Below are 21,796 nucleotides of genomic sequence, written 5' to 3' on the forward strand. Positions count from 1 at the left end.
TGCCTCGGGCAGAGCAAGTCTCTTTAAAGAAGGAGCTCTGGGGGTAGGATCCGCCTCAGACCAGGGAATACAAGAATGTATTAATATGCCTTAAGCAGAATCAGGGCTGAAATTGGGGGGAGGCAAGGGAAGGTCAGAGTCAATTATTATTCTTTGCTGTTTTCAGAGCCTCCTTCTCATTCCATCACATCTACTGTGGGAATCAGCCCTGGTCTGATGCTCTGTGGTTCTTTCTGTAATTGTTAAAGCTGTATTCCAGGGGAAGAAAATCTCACGTAAGGACTGGTGTGAAGATTCTGCCTCTCCTCTGCTTCACCAGTGGACCCGCCCCATACCCTCCCCCACCCCACCCCGCCCCCCATTCATCCAGTGGATAAATTGCTCCAGTTTTTGCCTTTAATATTACCCTTGAAATGATGAAGTAGAGAGCCTGGTCCACAAGTGGTCAAGGTGTCAGCCTTTTAGGCCAAGGAGCTGCTTAGTGGTTGAACAGCCATCTGCATGGAGCCTGACCTGGGGATGCTGCACTGTGAGAAAGGAAAGGTCAGTACAGAAAGTTTCCAAGCGTCTACGCCAGAGTCCTTTCCACAAGTCTTTCCATAAACTCTGGAGAGTCTCAACAAGTGGCTGGAGAAGTGAAGGAATACTTGTCACTGTTTGGAACACTGAATCCTTACATAGAAAATCTAAAACCACAGATGGTGATATTTAAAACACAAATTGGAACCAACGACGGAAACCAATGATGACATACTGGAGGATCCCTATGGGGAAAAGTAAGAAATTGAATGCTGTGTTGCTATAGTCCTTCAACATTTATCTATTCTACTAAAGGGGTTAGAGGGAGAAGATCATGCCTTGGTAATCAGATGATATTTTAAAAATGACCGAATGGTGTGTTATACTTAAATAAATTTTAAAAATGCATTTTTATTATTTGGCAGCTTGCCAGTATGGAAATTAAAAATTATTTAAATGATCAATGTTGTAAGTAGGAACCAGAAACCATCCGATAAAGATGTTGAAGTTTTTCTGCAGTTTTCCAGCAAGTGCATTACTTTTGGGAGTTATTCTCTCAATGACTGCCTTATTTCCTCCTTTCATGATGAAATTGCTACCATGGGAAGACTGGAGGGGACCCAAGAAAGGCAGAGAAGCAGACAAGTGCTGAACAGGCTAGGAACTGTCATGCCTGGGTATATGCATTTCCAACCAGGCCAGTAATGCTGCATGAGCTGGCTTGATTCTTGGAAAAGAATGATAGTCCTGCTGGTGGGAAGATATATTGAATTTCTCTAGGGTGCCCCAGCAATGAGCCACTTTTGCTTTGCTATCTCTTAGATGGGAAAATGCGGCTTCCTGGCAAACTTGCTCCTATGCCATCGATCAAACTTCAAGGATAACATAATCCCGTGTATCATCAACTGAATGACTGTGGGACCATGTTGTCATTATGAGCCCAAGACATTTTCTGGAAACAAATGGGAACAAAAAGTGTACTCTCTCACATTGTGGCTACCCAGGTGGGTTTAGACAAGTAACAGCTGCTGAACTTCACCAGAAGGATCCAGTGGCACTTGTAGAACTAGCTGTCTATGGCATGCTGACAAAAATCCTTCACAGAAGAATGCTGATGCAAAGGTTGCATCTTTTTCCAGATAAGGATATTCCAGAAGATATTCTTAAGAATTTAGTGGAAGAATAGCCACCAAAAAAAAAAAAAAAAAAAAAAGAATTTAGTGAAAGAGCTTCCTCAACCACAAAAAGTTCCTAAACATCTTAAATGAATACACACAAGAATAAAGGCTTTCCCAAGAGTGTGGTCTCCACCTGAAGACTATCAGCTGTAAGAAAACAAAAATTACAGAAAATAACAATAATGTGATTGAAACTTCTTTGTGATGAGTTTCTCTAACTGACAGGACAGACTGAAACAACTACTTCCACTCAGCACCTGTTACAGGTACTGAATGTTTGTAAGGAAAGGTCAGGAAGGGATATTCCTTCAATGGGAAATTGCAATAAAATATACTATTTTATAGAATTGTTTTATTATGTAATCTGATTTGAATGTTATAAATGATTATAAGGATAAAATTGCTCACTGAGTTAACGGGGGTGGGAGATGTTGGAACATTTTACTGAGAAATAGAGAGTTAGGAGGAATCTGGCCAACATGAATATCTGTCTGATAGAGAAAAACCTTATTTAGCTGCTCATGCTAACCATATGTACATCTTTCTAATCAATGCAAGTAACAAGAAAATTCTGCATATTCTTTGCACAGAAGATGCTAGCATGAATAAAGCACAGAAACTAAGCTATATGGTAGCCATTTAGAAAAATTAAGTTTCCAATCTTCAGCTTTTTTTTTTTTGGCAGCTGGAGAGTAAGAAGTTCCAAACCCTTGCCCTTGGTGTTATAACACCCGTGCTCTTTTTATAACACCCGTGCTCTAACTAACTGAGCTAACCAGCCAGCCCCAATCTTCAACTTTTCAATGGAAGATACTCATGTGGAACCCATAATTAAAAGATTTTTATTTTGCTGACTTTTTGTGATGAACTCTTATACAAAGTTCTTCATATTAATGAGGCATCCCACATTTGTTATATTAATAGGGTTTTTCCTCAGGGTACACTTTTCTGAATATTCATAAGAAATGAGGGTGACCACGGCCAGCCCGTGGCTCACTCGGGAGAGTGTGGTGCTGATAACACCAAGGCCACGGGTTCAGATCCCATATAGGGATGGCCAGTTTGCTCACTGGGTGAGCGTGGTGCTGACAACACCAAGTCAAGGGTTAAGATCCCCTTACTGGTCATCTTTAAAAAAAAGAAAAAAGAAAGAAATGAGGGTGACTAAATGGTTGTCCTACACTTGCTGTTATCAGGAATTTTTCACTTCTCTAGTGTAGGATTCTCTGATTTATAAGCAGATTTGAGATCATTATAAAGGCTTTCCCACATTTGTCACTTATATAAAGATTTTTTGTCTAGTGTGGTCTTACTGATGCTGCGATTTGATTTAGTAATTTCTCATATGCTTCTCTCCAGTATGGGTTTTCTGAAGTTGAACATGGTACAATCTTGAACTATCACATTTATTGGGTCTGGCTCCTGTGCGAATTCTCTAATGTAATATAAAACCAGACCTAAACTGAATACTTTCCCAAATTTATCACATTTATAGGAGCTATCATTAGTATGATTAAGGTATAAAGCAGCACTTCATGATAAATGGGTAACATTCTCATCATATTTAGAAAACTGCACTGTTCAGGATGGTAGCCATGAGCCACATGTGGCTACTTAAATTTAGAGTAACTAAAATGAAAGCAAATTGAAAATTCAGTTCCTCTTTACTAGCTGTTACTTCAAGTGCTCAGTAGCCTCATATAGTTTGTGACTAGAACACTGGAGAGCACAAATTATAGAACATTCCAATCACAGAAAGTTCTATTGAACAGCACCATGTAGAGTTTTTCAGTGCGAGTTCTGATTAATATAACTAAGTTCTGAATGAAGTTTTCCACACTCTTCATATTTATACAGTCTATTCCATGTATGATTTACTCTGCTGTCCTGATGAACTTGGATGTTCACTGACAATTCAGCACTCAGGATCCTTGGAAATCCCACACTGAGTCTGTCTTACACATCTTGTGCTTCACTCTCCTCAAATGTAGTACTTCAGAACAAACTATCTGTTGTCAGTTTGGGGAAACAAAATGATCATGAAAGTGTCAATTCTTCCCTGTTTCAATGCTCCAATTCCCACCCTGCCCCTTCCTTCCTGAGGCCTAGGTTCTAATTCAACCCAATTGACTGCAAAAGACAAGTCCCCCCATTTTTATGCTGTTTATATTCATTTCCTTAAAACAACTTATCACATTAACACATTTTGTTAGTAATGTGTCTACTATAGAAGCACCCCTCAAACAAGAGGAAAAAACATCAGGAATATGAGTTTACAGATGATAAGCATTATATTGCTTATTAGAATTGACAGATTGGAGGAAAAGTTTTAAAATGGAATGAATTTCTCAGCCTTTTTATGTCATTATTAAATCACTTTTGTTTAAACAAAGGAAAAGTTAAGATTTTTTTCTAAAGATTTAATATTTTACTTTTCATGGACATTATAACACCTCTGTCCTTTATTTTTTTTTCTCTTTATTTTTATTTTTTAAATTTATCAATATACAATATAGTTGGTTTTTGTGTCCCTTTACTAATTCCTCTTTTTCCTCCTCCCTCTTCCCCCTCTCTCCATCCCCCATCAACATCATATCTGTTCACTTGTCATAACAAGTTCAAGGAATTGTTGCGATTGTTGTGTCTTCTCCCCCATCAACCCCCATTTGTTTGTATATTTACTTATTTTTGTTAGCTCCCACAAAAAAGTGAGAACGTGAGGTATTTCTCTTTCTACACTTGGCTTATTTCACTTAATATAATTTTCTCTAAGTTCATCCATGGTGCTGTGAATAGTAGTATTTCATTCTTTTTTATAGCAGAGTAGTATTCCATTATGTATGCATACCACATTTTCCTTATCCACTCACCTAATGATGGGCATTTAGGCTGGTTCCAACTCTTAGCTATTGTAAATAGCACTGCAATAAACATGGAAGTACAGGTATCCCTTCGACATGATGATTTCCATTCGTCTGGCTATATTCCCAGCAGTGGAATACCTGGGTCATATGGTAGATCTATCTGTAATTGTTTGAGGAACCTCCATACCATTTTCCATAAAGGCAGCACCATCTGCAGTCCCACCAACAATGTAGGAAGTTTCCTTTTTCTCTGCGTCCTTGACAGCATTTGTCATTCTGTCTTTTGGATTTTAGCATCCTAACTGGAGTGAGATGGTATCTCAAAGTGGTTTTGATTTGCATTTCCCAAATGCTGAGTGATGTTGAGCATTTTTTCATGTGTCTGTTGGCCATTCATATATCGTCCTTTGAGAAATGCCTATTCAATTCCTTTGCCCATTTTTTAATTGGGCTACTTGTTTTTATGCTCTTAAGTTGTTTGAGTTCTTTATATATTCTGGTTATTAATCCTTTGCCAGATGCATATTTTGCAAATATTTTCTCGCACTCTGTTGGATGTCTTTTTGCTCTGTTGTTTCTTTTGCCGTGTATCAGCTTTTTAGTTTGATATAATCCCATTCATTTATTTTTCCTTTGATTGCCTGTGCTTTTGTGGTCATATTCATAAAGTCTGTAGCCAGTCCTACTTCCTGGAGTGTTTCCCCTATGTTTTCTTTAAGGAGTTTTATTGTTTCAGGATGTATATTTAATTCTTTGATCCACTTTGAGTTGATTTTGGTATATGGTGAGAGGTATAGGTCTAGTTTCATTCTCCTACATATGAATGTCCAATTTTCCCAGCACCATTTACTGAAGAGGCAGTCTCTTCCCCAGTGTGTGGTCTTGGAGCCTTTGTCAAAGATCAGATGGCTGTAGGTAGCACCTTTGTCCTTTAGAGGTTTCAAATGATTTAAAACATTGCTTAGGAACTAGATAAGCCATAAAATATTAGTGTAAAAAATAATGTTTTTAAAACGATGATTTAACATACTAAAAGAACCTACTGACAGATGAGACAAAGGCAGATGATGCCTGTTTAGGGGTAAATAGAAGTCACCGAGTTCACCAAATCTGAATTGAGCCCAGCCCAGAGGTTAGGGCTAGGATGAAGTACACTCTCCCTAGCACAGTAAAAATGCTTCAGGTATGTCTGATGGATGAGGAGGGGTTCATTTCCTTAAAGATATCGATCAGTTAAACCTGACTACATCTATCAAAAAGTATGAATTCTACTAAAGCTACCCAAGAGGATTACTGGGACTGCCTATAGAAGCAAAATCCTCAGAATTCTTCCAACAAGTCCAACAAGACATAGTGGTGACATTTTGCAGCTAAGACGGGAGTGCCAAGAGAAAATTATCAATGGAAATCTGAGTGATTTGTATAAACTTTTTTCTCCTAAAGAAATTGAGACAAAACTCACTGTATGAGCCAGAGATAAAAGTTAGAAAATGTGTTGTGTTGTTTATGTGGTTGATACAAAGTATCATCTTCCTGAAAAGCAGACCTCTGAAAAGGCCCTAACATATCCCACAACCTTACTGTATGAGCAAGACCATAATGATACATATTAAGAGTTAGGAGGAATACTTTTTCAGGCTGAGTGTTGATACATCACAGGGACACAAAGAAACCTTATGATTTCAGAAGGCTCAATACTGGTGAACAAAATAGAAAAATCTTGTTCCCAGAGAAGGGACCCCCTAAAATATCTACTTGCCTCAACATTAGAAAAATCATCCCCATTTCAAACCTATTCATGCATGTTAAAAAGCCAAACAAAACAACTTGAGAATTTCATCCATTAATGTGAGATCTGAGACATGCAGGAGTCAATCCCTTTTAAGACTCCTGCTTTACAAATGTGTAGGGTATAATGACAAGAGGCTGTGATTTCCAGTAGCTGGTATATCTTTTTTAATTGGTACAAGTTTTTAATCTCACGGTTTTGGTGTGCCCACAAATCTAAGAAATTATTGACCAATTCACTGCAGGGGAAAATATGATGACCCCTTTTTTTCTGAAGCTTATGAGAACCCTGAGTGAACAGCATACAATGTGGGCCGGCCCCGTGGCGCACTCGGGAGAGTGCAGCGCTTGGCTCCCGCACGGGCTCGGGTCCTATATAGGAATGGCCGGTGTGCTCACTGGCTGAGCACGGTGTGGGCGACACCAAGCCACGCACCAAGCCACGGGTTGCGATGCCCTTACCGGTCACAAAAAGACCAAACAAACAAACAAACCCAAAATAGAGAAGGTACTTTTCCATCCCCAGAGACAAGGACAAAATAAGAAGCTAGAAGCTCTAGACTCGACTAGAGAAAACTGAAATTTGCCCATTCTCCAAGTGCTGGGCAAATGCCACCCCCTCCCATCTGAACCCCCTTACTTCCCTGAGGATAGGTCACATTCTCTCTCCCACCTGATCTCCTGGCTTATCCAGTTGTTTCTCTAAATCCTCCAGCAGTCACCACTTCATTCCTGCTCTTTGGATGTTGCTCCTACACCCAGTCCTGGAGCTCCTCCTGCAGGATGGTCAGAAATTGCTCCAGCACCAGCAACTCCAGGATCTGATCCTTAGTGTGTGTCTCGGGCTCCAGCCACCACCAGCAGAGTTCCTGGAGCCAGTTCAGAGCTTCGTGAGGCCCAGGTGTCTCTTAATAGCCAAACGGTTTGAAACGCTGGGGAAAGATATCCCTACTGTAGTATTTGTTCCTATGAATGCTGGATTAATTTCCAAATATGTTCATTTTTCTTAGCCTTCAAGATCACAAGCTTCCCTGTAAATTGGAGGGACAAAGTTACAACTTTGCTTGGCTTCATGGTCTGCTGGGTTGCAATAACCCCCACAAAGAACGTTGAGTTACTTCCCTTGAGGTCCTTTCCACTGTGGAAAGGAAGTAGGCACCTCTACTGTGATGAACAGGACAATCTAGATGCCACCTACATTTTGATTTAGGAAAGAGGATTTTGAAAAATCACTATTCGAAAAAAAAAATGCTAAACTTATTTACATTCTACCAAAAGAATTAATTTCCAGACTACTCCATATGCAAAGAAAACCTGTAAGAGATGATATATCACAAATGGAAATAAAATCCTAGATAATAAAAGAGTCTTATTTTTCCTCCTTCCCTAAGAATTAGCTGCCCCCTCCTGTTATGCCACAGCATTTGTTCATCTCTTCAATGGTACTTAGGTGATGCTGGAATTATTCAATGATGTGTCTTATCTTCACCACAGAAGATGATTTCCTCCCTTTTATATAACAATTTCACATTGATTTAGTCCCTTAGTCTACGAAGTGCTTTCACAAACATCTTGATGTCACAATAATAAAACAGGATGAGAGATAAAAAGAGTAAAAGAATCTGTCGTCCTAAATAACTTTCAGGGATCAGAAAAATAAACAGAAAAATCTCTAGTTTAAATGTCTTCGATGTGACAGACCCTCCAAGGCCCTGAGGAAAGTGAGCAGCCGACGTGAACGTTTCACGTGAAAGGACGTGAGTCTGACCCGAAAGGAGGACCTCCACGGAGTCCCGTGTTTGAAAAGTCCGAAGGCCCCACTTAGCTCCAATCAGCCGCACAGCCGCTCCCTCCGGGGAGCGCACCTCACCCCTGGCTCACCCCTGGCTCACCTCTGCCCCGGCAGCCAGCTAATCCGACTTTCTCACTGGTAGACCCACATGCTGCGTGCGGCGGGGAGGAGTAAAAATTAACTTCTGACGGTAGAGAGCCCATTTAGCCGATCCAAGGTTACTTCCGGGTCCTCTCTAGGACACTGGAGGTCTCGTTTTCTCGGTGGTTTCCTAACGTCACTTTCCTGCACCACCAAGCGGGCGGAAGAGGCGCCAAAACTTTCAAACTCATTCTCCGCCTCCAGAGTTAACCGAAAGTTTGCTTCTTCCGTCAACCTGCACAATTAGCGGGCTGTTTTCTTTTCCCGCCGATACTATACAAAGCATTTACAGACCTCTTACTTTGTGCTAGGAACAGTTATGCATTTTGCATACATTATCCCACTTCATGCTGGAAATATGACTCATGGTAGATGGTCTTCTGCTAGCGAAAGAACTTGAAACTGGAAAGTGCCGTGGCCTTTTGGCCCCAAATCTACAAAATTTTACAGAGCCACAGTGCTTTTTCCTCCAGCCCTATGACAGAATTCCACAGAATTCCCTCAGGGGAGTTCATCTTTTGTTTTTTTCAGGGAGCTAAGTAACATTGGGAGGTTGGAGTGACCATGGAAGTTTCTAAACAAAAGAGACTTAACAACAGACATGTCCTCTCTCCCACCTAACAGATAAATGCTATTTTATTTTGAAAAGCAGGCAATGGGGATGGGGTTGGAAGTGAGAAGTAGGAAATTCCATCAATTTTGTGAAAGTTTTTCAGAGGATAATTAACTCATTCAGTGAAAGAATCAGAAATGTGAGCAATGCTGGGAGAATAGGACAAATCCAGACATACAGGATGGATTCTGGATAAGAAACTATTGGAGTGAGCAGGACTGAAGCCATGTTGGGACCTAAATCTGCCTGGGCTGGGGGGGGGGGGGGGAGGGAGGGAGGATTTTTAAAAGGAGATTTTTTTTCTCTCCACTCTTTCTTCCCATCCCTGACTTTCTTATCTCGCTTGCTAAGTAGGAAAACAAGGCTGAGAAGCTAATTAATACTTTGCAAAGCTAACAGTTCTTTCTTTGAGACTTGTAGAGTTTTGAGAAATGATCAAGGCCAAATGACTGAAGCTGACCATGGGCACTAGCCAAGTACACTGGCACAAATCAAAATTTTGCAGGGTCCTCAGATAACAGTGAAGATGAGAACAGAAACCAGATGAGTCCTTGGCAAGACCTTGTACCTGACCCATAGAAATGGACCCCTCACAACTCATATCTCCTGCTCTCCTGCTTTTCACCTCCTACATTCCATTCCCTCAAGCCTTCCTCTAAAACCCCTTCAGTAAATGTAAATCTTTCAGATGGGGTAACTTACCATCTCCTTCAGCTGAGTACATCTGCTTTTCTAACACCAATCATTTGACTTCTGAGTTTTTCTTTCCTTTTCAAGGGGGCGGGCAGCCAGACCTGAATCCGGTAACAAAACCATTATTTTCCACAGTGAACATGGAAAGGAATATAAAAATTCCTTTCTTTTAAATAATCTGCAGTTTAGTTTTCTTGGAGGAAATAGTTTTGTGGTGGTGAAGTGTGTATAGAGCACCCAGGAGTCCAGAATTAACAGGACTGGAGGGGGAAAGAAGAGGATGAGAGAAGGAAGTGGAATGAAAGTGAGAAAACAAGAAGCTTTCACAGAAAATATTACTAGGTTTGTTTATTGATTCCGAGGCTAATACTACAAACCATAAACAACTCACAGAAATTTCAGTCATTTTCCCTCTCTCCTCTCCTTTTCTTTGTCATCACTACCTTGAAGTTATGATAAGAATACCGGGAAAGTTTACATAAAAGCACTTCCATGTGAAAGGTTCGGGAAGAATTGGTACCAAGACAAGAAATCAGGCTAGAAGTTTATTAGTAAAGGCGGCATGATGGAGGTATAAGGACAGAACCTAGCCTGCCCTCCCTCCTGGGTGTTGGGCTTATATTTCTTCTTGTGGTGAGTTGTATTGCTCTGATTAGCAATAGCTTATGTTAATGAGGAGTTAAATGAAATATCCAATGGAAGTTGTTGAGGCCTTATGTTAATTAGGTGATTTTTAGGTTTGTGATTATTGGTTCCCTTAATATGTAAAGTAGGGCTTCAGAGGGGACCAATGGCATGGAGTTCTGTTGCAGTTATCAGTTCCTTTGTCTTTTTATTTTTCAGAGAAGTCCCATAGAGTGGGAACCGTCATTTTGAATATCTTTGGGTGGCACCATCTTAAGTGATCCTCACTGAACCTATTACCATGTAACAATGTAAATTTAATAGAATTTCCCAATAGGTGTCCACTATTATTTCATACAAAAAGGAAGGCATTAATTGGCTGGAGAATTATTTCAAATTAGAGGGTGCACTGAGATTTAGTGAGACAAATGCCTATCTTCTCCACTTTTTAATAAATTTGTCTTCTATCACCATACCACCCTGAATGCGCCTGATCTCATCTAATAAATTTGTCAAAAGATGAAATTACAACAAATTTAGTTAAAGATCTAACTGGCTTTTACTTTTGATTCATGAATCTTGGCAGCCTCCATTCTACAAAACAGAATGAAGGTTCCTACTGTGCAATGGCAGAACAGTGTGTTTTGTAAGGTGGGAACAAGGAAACAGAAAAATAGAAAAAAAAAACTGATTAGTTAATAAAAGTTACTTTTCTTGTAAGGGTTATGCTAAAGAAAACATTATTCAATGATACTGTTAAAGTACAGTAAGGAAGACTTTATTCAGGACTATCCTGAAAGATATAGGGACTGCTGCATTGGAGAAGACAGATTGGGCTTTCTAATAAAAAATTATGACAATCCATTGTTTCAGACTGAGTTCCTGCACTAAGCCCAACAGACCAGACTGACCAAACTGAAATGGAGTCATTCATGCTAAATGCCACATCATCAAACTGATTCCAAAAGAGACCAGTTTTTCCTGAAAACAGGAGATGACAGTCTACCTGAGTCAGCATAAGGAAGTACCCTCTGCTTTAACCCTTATAAAAAAGTAACCTGAAAAAACCTGATGCTAACCACTCAGCTTTTCTTTCATTGTTTTTACCTGTTTCCACATTACAAAACCCACTGTTCTGCTATTGTCCAGTGGGAGCTCTCATTTTGTAGAATGGAGGCTGCCTTGATTCATGAAGCCAAAATAAAAGTTAATTAGATCTATAACTAAATATATTTAATTTTGTCTTTTGACAGGCTCAACTCCAAATGCAGCATGGGTAAGAATTTATAGCCAAGGAATAGTATGGGGGGCCAGTGGATGGAAAATTACTAAGACAAAACATCAGGGTTAAGGGGGATTCTAGATAAACCACTTAACAGGATTCTTGCTGAAGACACACCAGGGTGATCAGACATCACCTGGGGGATGATGGAGGATGATCAAATATCAAGGAAGAGGGGTTCTTGCAAAACTGACTTAGCAGGTTTCTTTGCTAAAGCTGGGTTTTAGAAGGAAGTGCACAATTGGGCCTAAGAAGAGGTTCAGAAGCCTGTCTAAAATTTGGCCAAGCAAAGAATCTTTGTCAGTTAAAGCAGAGGGGACTTCCTTAGTACGCTGACTCAGGTAGACTGGAATCTCCTATTTCCAGGAGAAATTGGTTGGTTTGAGGATTTACCTGCTTCTTTACAGTTTGGTTATGTGTCATCTAGCAGGAGTGACTCCATTTTGATTTGGTCTGGTGTGTTGGGGCCTAGTGCAGAAGTTCAATGCAAAACAATGGCCTCCCATATTTTTTTTACCAAATTCAACCCTGAAACTCAATTCTATGTGATGTTATTAGCTACATAGTGGAAGGATGTGTTCAGTTTTGAAGGTAATAATCACACCTATCTCCCAGGTGAGTTTTGTCAGGAAAAATTGTGAAAGAGTTTAAAATGGGAGGAAAAAAAGATTCCTGGGTACCCTGTCTGGAGCATCTTTCATTGATTTTGAGTTATCTTACAATTTTTCAAGTTGTAGAAAACTGACAACAGTCCAGACCGTTTTCATCCATAGAAATGCAAATGAGTTGTGTCCAATGGAATGCAATTGATCATTGCCCTGGATGTTGACAGATTTTTAAAAATGTATTTATAAATTTATTTCATTATTCCATATTGTCTACAATTTGTGGCACTTTGAATTTTCTTTTGAAGCAACTGTAACACCTTACTAATTGATACATTATTTCAATAATTAAATAGTCTTTTTGACAAAATTCATTTTTTTTGTATGAGTCATGATTTTTCCAATTTTTAAAAAAGTGTTCTTTAACAATGTGGAACAATTTATACATATACCCCAGTGGCAGAAACAAAATATTGGCTTTGTGACTCATAAATTGAATGAAGAACATGGTTTGCATATGAAGCTAGAGCGGGCTTTCTCTACTCTTTTCTCCCATGTCTAGACCCTGGGACCCAGAAAACACACTCACCCATGCAGCTCTGTGAAGGTTCAGGTACACTAATGTGAAGGGCTGAGGGGAGACCACAGAAGCACAGCTTAACACTAATACCACCCAAAGGGAAAATGTGGATTAAAGAAGATAAAAACTCATACTAAGATTAATCATTCCTCTTCCTATCGGGAAGAGCAAATGAAAAGTGGAATGAAGTGCTAAAGCATCTCACCAATAATCCCAAGTGGCACCTATGAGTGAAACAGGAAAGATAAAGTTTCTCTTAAAGAGTAGTTTTGTAAAATTCTGTAGTTATTTTTTTAAACTAAAATTAACTTTTTAATATTCAGTATGACAGTCATATGAAAAGTCACTTATGGGCCGGCCCGTGGCTCACTCGGGAGAGTGCGGTGCTAATAACACCAAGGCCCCGGGTTCGGATCCCATATACGGATGGCCGGTTCGCTCACTGGGTGAGCGTGGTGCTGACCACACCAAGTCAAGGGTTAAGATCCCCTTACCGGTCATCTTTAAAAAAAAAAAAAAAGAAAAGTCACTTATGACAGCATCCTTGCTTCTTTTTCCTATAGAAATTTCCAGTGGAAACAGCTGCTATCTCTCTCCCTCATACTATTTTCCTGTCTTTTTCTAAGTCACTCAGTTCTCCACAAGGAGCTACAAATTCTTCCAAAGTCTTCAGAGATACACTTACCTGCTTTTCTGAAAAAAAATCTTATTAGGGCAGTGGATACACATGACCATGTTATATTATGCCTCGTACTTTTATATATTTAATATTAATAAGATAAATTTTATAAGACTTAGTTTCATTTCCTCTACATAAGTTTTTATATTTCACTTCATACTCACCTACCCACACTTAATGCAAGTAGACTGCGGGGATCTGGGACTGTTTGGCAGTACTTGAAACCATTTGGTTCCAGCCATTTGTATTCAGAATATTACCTCCCAAATGAAACAAATAGATCTTGACCATGATGAATGTCTCCTGAGAATTTTATTGTTAGATAAACCAGCTTTCTTTTCTCCTACACAGTTCTCATATTTGGCTGTTAGGACAAAAATCAATGATCAGACAAATACAGTCTTGAGTGGTCATGACAGAGAAACATATGGTTATGTACGTATGAATCTTCAATAGCTGGCAAAACTGATTTATATTCTTTTCCTGAAAGATAAGGAAATACTGGAATGTGGTGTTCCTGAGACAGAGCCAAAGTCATTTAATTAGAATGTCAGTTCCACAAGGGCAGAAATTTTATTTATTTATTTTAAATTTAATTTTATATTTTTACTGCCATATCCCTGGCGCTGCATCCCTTGGCACATAAGAGGCACTCATGAAATAATGATAATCGGAAATACCTAAATGTTCAGCTGAAAAGTGGTTAAAAAGGATATATCCATCCTGTGGAATGATTTGCAATATTTCCTTTGTAAAGAAAAAAAAAATGAGTGTTCCACATGGAAGGAGCCGAAGATGTATTAAGTGAAAAGTATGTCAGAGACCCATATGTAGAGTATGACTGCACTTCTGTAAAAAATAAGCAAAATACGAATGAATATGTCTGAATCCATATACGTGAATGCAGAGAAAAAAGAATTGTCATATTTTATTCAGAAGTTAAAATGGTACTCATGTTGACAGAGGAGACAAAACAATATCGATCAGATGCCACCGCAGGTGTTAATGTACATAATTTACAAACGAAAAGTTTGAGCACTACTGTAGCTCCATGACTTTTGAAAATGGAGAGAACAGGGAATCTGTGTATGATTTCTTTAGAGACTTTGCACAGCCATGAGCTAGAGGATTGTGGGATTGGTAGAAACGTGCTACAGGAAGTACCCAGGGGAGGGCTTGGGTCCGGGACAAAGCAGGTGGGCCTGGTAGAGAAGCTGGAAAGAAACGAGACCGTGGCCCCCACCACCTTCCTGCCTCAGTACTATGCAGGGATCTACCCCGGCCCCAAAGGTCACGGCTTCATAAAAATATCGCGATGCTTCCGCTTTCAATTTTTTTCAGTGCTGACAGTTCCTGTGAGAAAGTGTTGTCAATTTTTTAAAATATAGATTGATAGTTATTTATGCATACTGCTTAGAACAATATATTTGCTCCAAACACAAGGAGAGAAAGAGAAGGTGAGGGATTCGACCCGATATCTCTCCGTGGAAAGCCCAGAACCCCCACCGCGGAAGAGTAGCTTGGACCCGGCCCTTTAGACCACTCAACTATCTTGACATTCCGCCGGGCTGCTGAGATTTTTCTCTAAAATAGAGATCAAAGACCAACATCGTGACTTGCATGCGAAGATTTCGTAATGGTAAGAAAAGGGGGAAGACTTTGCAGGAGCAGAGATAATATTTATGCATAAAACTGGACAGTCTCTTATGGGCCATCTCGAGAAGGACGTGTAAGCATTTCCCTTGCCCAGCCTGCCCAGATTTCGAAAAGGAAGAAAGGAAAGAAAGAACATCTTTTTGCCTACGTCGCTGGGTCGGGTTTTTAGCCTCTGATGTTCACTAAAATCCTAATTGTGGTTAGCCTCCCCCTAGGACTTCTTTGTCTTGAAGATGGAGAGGAATAAAAACCAAGACCCTGACAAAAGACCCCGGTTCTATGACACGGTCCCCTTTTATCCCCTCTATTTCGGTTCCCTTTGTCCCCAGAACTGCTTTGCCACTCGTTGAAGTTTCCCATGGGCTCCGAAAGTGACAGCTGGGAACAGCTGGGAAAGTCCGTGCAGGGCGCGATGGCTCCTGCCGGTGCAGGGGCCACAGGGGCAACGGACTGACCTGTAACAGATCCGGAGAAACTCTGGGAACGACACGCTCGCCTTTCTGGTCACTCTCAGGTGTTCCCGATTAAAAGTTTCCAAGGTTTCCATTGCATGGTTGGGAAACACAGTAGCGGTTTTTAACAGGGGTGGCGGGTGAGAATAGGGGAATGTACCACATCTGACCCAGACTTTTTCAGCCTTTCGCCAAGTAATCTGAGCTCCAGACCTGGAGGACCCGAGGTCATATATTTTCATGGGGCCCTGAGATTAAACAGTAAAAAATTGAGAGCCTACTAGAATGAGAGCCCTTAGGGGACAGGGACACAGTAGTAAAATAACCTTTGTAGGTCAAACGCTACCCAGGACAGTGCGTGGTAAACACGGTAAGCTAGGCTCAGTAAATGATTTGAACTCAACTGTTTAAGCTGCTGCATTTTGGGATGTGACGTGCAAAGTGCAGAAATACAGATATGGAAATTTTAATTGTTTTGTCCCAACAGTTTATTTTTCATATTTATCAACACATAAGTTTTCCTTTTTCTTTCTGTAAGGCGGTTAGGTTACTTTTCTGAATAAAGACAAATAATTTGAGTTTCAGTAGTTCCTATCTTAGATTTCCAGACTCCCTTGGCTTCATATCCTATTTTTGATAATTAAAAAGAAAATGGGTAGTGAGAAGTACAGTAAACACTGGTTTCCCAATCAATCTCCTTCCAAGATATGAGATTTGCTACGTTTTCTTTGATAAGCTATAGTTCTATTGGAAGAAAGTTGTCCAAGAAGTGATTCCTGACATAGGAAGAGTAACCTCAATTATTTATAATTATTGGGTTTTTTTTCTAATTGCAAAGTACACAAGAATGGTAGAAAACACAAATAAGTCAAAAATAAAAATTATAGGGCCGACCCCATGGCTCACTCGGGAGAGTGCGGCGCTGGGAGCACAGCAGCGCTCCCGCCGCGGGTTCGGATCCTATATAGGGATAGCCAGTTCGCTGCTGAGCGCGGTCACAAAAAAGGACAAAATAAATAAATAAATAAAAATAAATAAAAATTATAATCTCGCTAGTTAGAGTTAATTATTAACATTTCAATATATTTGGTCTAGTACTCTCATACGGCATTTTTTTTCCAAAAAAAAGTTTGTGTAGTACTTTGCTAACTTGCTTTTAAAGTTAATATTATTATGAACATATATGCTTTCCAAGTAGTTAAATATTGTTTTGCATAAATTCTAATGACTGCAGATGCCTCATATCAAACTGGTATTGTTGAACATATCTCTAATTTTTCATTTTCATGAGCAATGCTGTAAAGAAAATCTCTGTGAAAATAAATATTTTAAACATCCATAATTATTTTTTTCCTTTCTTTTCCTTTTGTTTTTTTTTTTAAAGATGACTAGTAAGGGGATCTTAACCCTTGACTTGGTGTTGTCAGCACCACACTCTCCCAAGTGAGCTAACCGGCCATCCCTATATATAGGGATCTGAACCTGTGGCCTTGGTGTTATCAGCACCACACTCTCCCAAGTGAGCCACGGGCCGACCCCATAATTATTTCTTTAAATTTCTATATGTGGAATCACTGGATCAAGTTTATCCAGTTTTAAAAGCTTTCAATACATACTGTCCAAAATGCCTGTCAAAAAACCAGTGAAGCAATTTAGATACCCCAAACCTGACCAACAAAGGAAATTAGGAATAAACAAACAATAAAAACACCTAAACATTTTTATTTTTTAAAGTTATTTATTTTGCGGCTGGCCAGTATGGTGATCTTCATCAAAACATTTCAATAGTTGAAAAATGGTAAGGCATTTTTTTACAGATTTATTAGGGAGGTTCAACATTCATGCCTAAAGAATTTTCATACTTCTTCCTGTAAATTGATTACTAAATTTTTACTGAGTTCATCTTTCCTTACTGATTTGTAAAACTCATTTTATGAAAAATAAACTCTTGTGATATAGTTTCTATTTAACAAGAACTGAAGCAGAAATTTCTATCTCTTACTAACAAGAATTCTGTTTTGGTCTGTTACCATCTCATGGAAACTATGAGTTATGTAACAATCTTTAAGCTCAAATTGTGGGTTGGCCAGTTAGCTCACTTGTGAGAGCATGGTGCTGATATACACCAAGGTCAACGGTTTGGATCCCTGTACCACCCGGCTGAAAAAAACCAAACTGTGGCCAACATTTAATGTCCTTGAAATGTTATCATGCTATATGTTTACTTTAATTCCTGGTTATTTTTTGTTCCATCCTTATTCTTTCTTCCTTTATAGCATGTTAAACAGCTCCCTTGGTTTTATGTTTAAAATGGCTTGAAGTTCTTTTTGGAATAAGGTGAGGTATAATACATAAATTTTTATTAATCAATCAATCAATCAATTAATTAATTATGACTGGTAAGGGGATCTTAACCCTTGACTTGGTGTTGTCAGCACCACGCTCTCCCAAGTGAGCTAACCGGCCTTCCCTATATAGGGATCTGAACCCGTGGCCTTGGTGTTATCAGCACCGCACTCTCCCAAGTGAGCCATGGGCCAGCTCCATAAATATTTTTACTAACAACATTTATTGTGCAATGTGGCTCCTCAGAGGTCATCCTACATTTTTCTGAAGACATCTTCTAACAAGAGGGATTTTGAAAGGCCTGACAAACTATTTAAAGGGGTGGGTGGTGGTGGTGGGGGAACTGTATTAGTCCATTTGTGTTGCTGTAACAGAAATACCTGAGACTGGGTAATTTGTAAAGAACAGAGGTTTATTTGGCGTACGATTCTGGGACAGCTGCATCTGGCACGGGCCTCAGGCTGCTTCTACTCATGGTGGAAAGCAGCAGGCAGCCGGCGGGTACAAGCAGTTCACATGGAAAGAGGAGAGGAGAGGAGAGGAGGGAGAGAGGGAGAGGAGAGAGAGAGGGAGAGGGGGAGGGGGAGGGGGAGGGAGAGGGAGAGAGAGAGAGAGAGAGAGAGAGAGAGAGAGAGAGAGAGAGAGAGAGAGAGAGAGAGAGAGAGAGAGAGAGAGAGAGAGAGAAGGTACCAGGGTCTTTTACACAAACAGCTCTCACAGGAACTAATAGAGGGAGAACTCACTCATCAATTCCCCCACCTAAGGAGAGCATTAATCCATTCATGAGGAATCCGACCCCATGACTCAAACAGCTTCCAACACTGCCACATTGGGGATCAGACTTCTACATGAGTTTTGGCAGGGACAATACATTCAAATTCTATCAGGAACTAAAAAGTTGGCAGTGGTTGTCTACATCAATTAAAAAAAAAAAACACAAAAAATAGAATCCCAACCCCAAAACAATAAATAAATCTCTTGGCTGTTTTATGAGGCTCATAAAATTATCTGATTTTCTGATATCACATCCAGGATTTACTTCAGAATAACAGGGGTCGAGGTGGAAACTGAGATGAGGCTATATTCAAAATGACTGACCATAAACTGATAATTGTTGAAGGTGGAAGATGGTATGGAGGGTTCACTGTATATTCTTTTGCGTATGCTTAAAAGGTTTTACGGTGAAGGGTTCAATACAGAAAGAAAAAAAAAAGTATATGCTAATATTTTGGCTTCTTCCCAGTTCTTTTTTTAAAAAAGTAGGTCGAAAATGTGAAGTCTTTCTACACTAAAATAAACTAATATCTCCTCACTTTTTTCCTACTACATTTTTCTTGTGTATCACAAATCCAGATTTTGGTAATTACTTCCCATACAAATCCAGATGAATTCTGCATGTGCTCTGAATGAGAATCTGATAGAGACTAAGTGTACCTGAAAAGGTTACCTTCAAATGCCCTGTTTACATTTCAAACTTCAGATGCAAAATTAAGCCAACAAATAAGCCACACCTGAGAAATTTACACATTCTTTCCAACAGAGAAAAAAGGAAATGTAACTGGGCAATACTGTCAAACAGAAATATTGTTTGCACATTCTGAAATCTAAACTACTTCATTAATATCCTAGCAAAGCGAATTCTCCTACAATAATCCCAACACTGGTTTGGTTGGGCTTTCTCATTATTCTTTGGAGAGACCTCACATATTAGGAATTTCTGGGTTAACAAGGTACAGGATTTAGTAACTTAATTACATAATTCAAGTCAAAATTTATTGCAGGACCAAGCTAGTGGGCACTCACCTCTCAGCCTGATTTGGATGTGTTGTCCCCTCCAAAACTCATGTGGAATTTTGATCCCCAATGTGGCAGTGTTGGGAAGTGATTGAGTCATGGGGGCAGATCCCTCATGAATGGATGAATGCTCTCCCTGGGGGAGTGGGGATTAACAAATGAGTTCTCGCTCTATTAGTTCCTGTGAGAGCTGATTCTTTAAAAGACCCTGGCACCTCGTCTCTCCCTCTTGCTTCCTCTCGCCATGTGATCTGCTTGTACCTGCTGATTGCCTGCCACTTTCCACCATGAATAGAAGCAGCCTAAGGCCCACACCAGACACAGCTGTCTCAGAATCATAAGCCAAATAAACCTCTGTTCTTTACAAATTACTCAGTCTCAGGTATTTCTGTTATAGCAACACAAAAGGGACAGCCTCAAGAAAAAGGGCACTAAGGAAGAAATGTAGCCTTAGCATTTCAGCTTCCTCAGATTTCTAGTCTTCACTGAGGTCTCCTGCAACACACAATGTTTCACTTATCCCCCAATTGTCTTTCATTGAGCTCCACCTCTTTTTTTGGGGGGGGGGGAGGGGTGGACCACTAGCCAGTATGAGATCCAAACCCTTGACCTTGTTGTTATAAGCACCACATTCTCTTAAGTGAGCTAACCGGCCAGTCTTCCAACTTCTTTTTCTTGTTACTTCCCCCTCAACCCCCCACTTAACTGACTTTAACTTTTCCAAAGACAGAAGCCATGTCCTCTTGTATTCTCTTCAGGAGTCAAGTTCAGCTGGGGCACCCAACACTGGTTAATTGTGTTTTTTTTTTTTTTTAAAGATGACCGGTAAGGGGATCTTAACCCTTGTCTTGGTATTGTCAGCACCACGCTCAGCCAGTGAGTGAACCAGCCATCCCTATATGGGATCTGAACCCATGGCCTTGGTGTTATCAGCACCGCACTCTCCCGAGTGAGCCACAGGCCGGCCCCTAATTGTATATTTGAATCAAAGAATCACTGTCTTTCATTTGTGAAAAGGAAACTCATCCACCATTGGTATGCTAAGAGGCTTTTGAGTTTTTTAAAAAAATTTTACTGGGAGGAGATGTGCAAATTATTTCCATCTATACTCTGTTCTAGATCTCAGATAACTGAAGGCATTAACAAATCATTCTTATTTACCATCTGACATCTATTTGCTCTTAATTTCACCGTGCCTTTAAGTGTTAGGCCTTGTCTGCTCTTGAGGAAGATGGTCTTTGCATGACATGCAGCTGAAGACACACATGCCTGTGCACACGCATACAAACACACACACACTTTCTCCTGAGGTAGCAAAAGAATTAAGGAAGGAGGAGGTATTGAAGCCCTAATGTGTAATTAACAACTTCAGACGTTCTGAGGAAAGAAACGGAGAGGAGCCAAAAGAATTCTAGTGGGCCCCATGTCTGCCTTTAGTGGCCCAAATCCTGACTCAATGAATTCAAAGCTTGTTTACCTTTCTACGGATGAGTAAATTTAGTATCATTTACAAGTTCATTTAACCCCATTATAATAGCAGGTTTAAAAAAAAACCCCAAATTTAAATAAATATCTATGAACCCCTATGAACCCATAAGAACTGGAAGATAACCATTATCACATATCAACCCATGCCCTCCTCCACACCCTCCCACACACCCCATAGGTAACCATGATCCTTTTGTTCACATTATAAAAAGGGTATCATAAAGTATATAGTCTTCTGAGACTTTTTTCACTCAACATTGTTAGTACGATTCACCCTTATAGATATACCTCCATTCAAATCAGAAGTAGCTTTGCTGAATCCAACAAGGTTGCTTATCACTGCTCCAGCTGCTGCTTTTAATAAAAGTGTATTAAGATGCTGCTCCTAAAGCACTACGTCTAGTGGGAATAAAGAAGTCCCAGTGTGATATCCTCTAAGTTAGCCTGGAGACAGCCCCATCACTGGGGCAGCAAGAAACAGGAGTCCATCCCCAGGGCATGTTTTCTTGGACTGGTACAAGATGTCCTCTTTTTGGGCCTTTATTCTTCCTCCCTGCACCAATGGACTACATTAAGTAAAAATGGCATGTAATTTTGAGTGGGACTCTTCACCCCATTTTCCAGTTGCAGATCCTCAAGTCTAGAGTAGACACTGTTAAAAGGCAGGTATTCCAGGTCAAGGGACTGGCACTCCAAGGCTTC

This window comes from Cynocephalus volans, chromosome 5 (assembly GCF_027409185.1).
Source record: "Cynocephalus volans isolate mCynVol1 chromosome 5, mCynVol1.pri, whole genome shotgun sequence".
NCBI classification, from domain to species: Eukaryota; Metazoa; Chordata; class Mammalia; order Dermoptera; family Cynocephalidae; genus Cynocephalus; species Cynocephalus volans.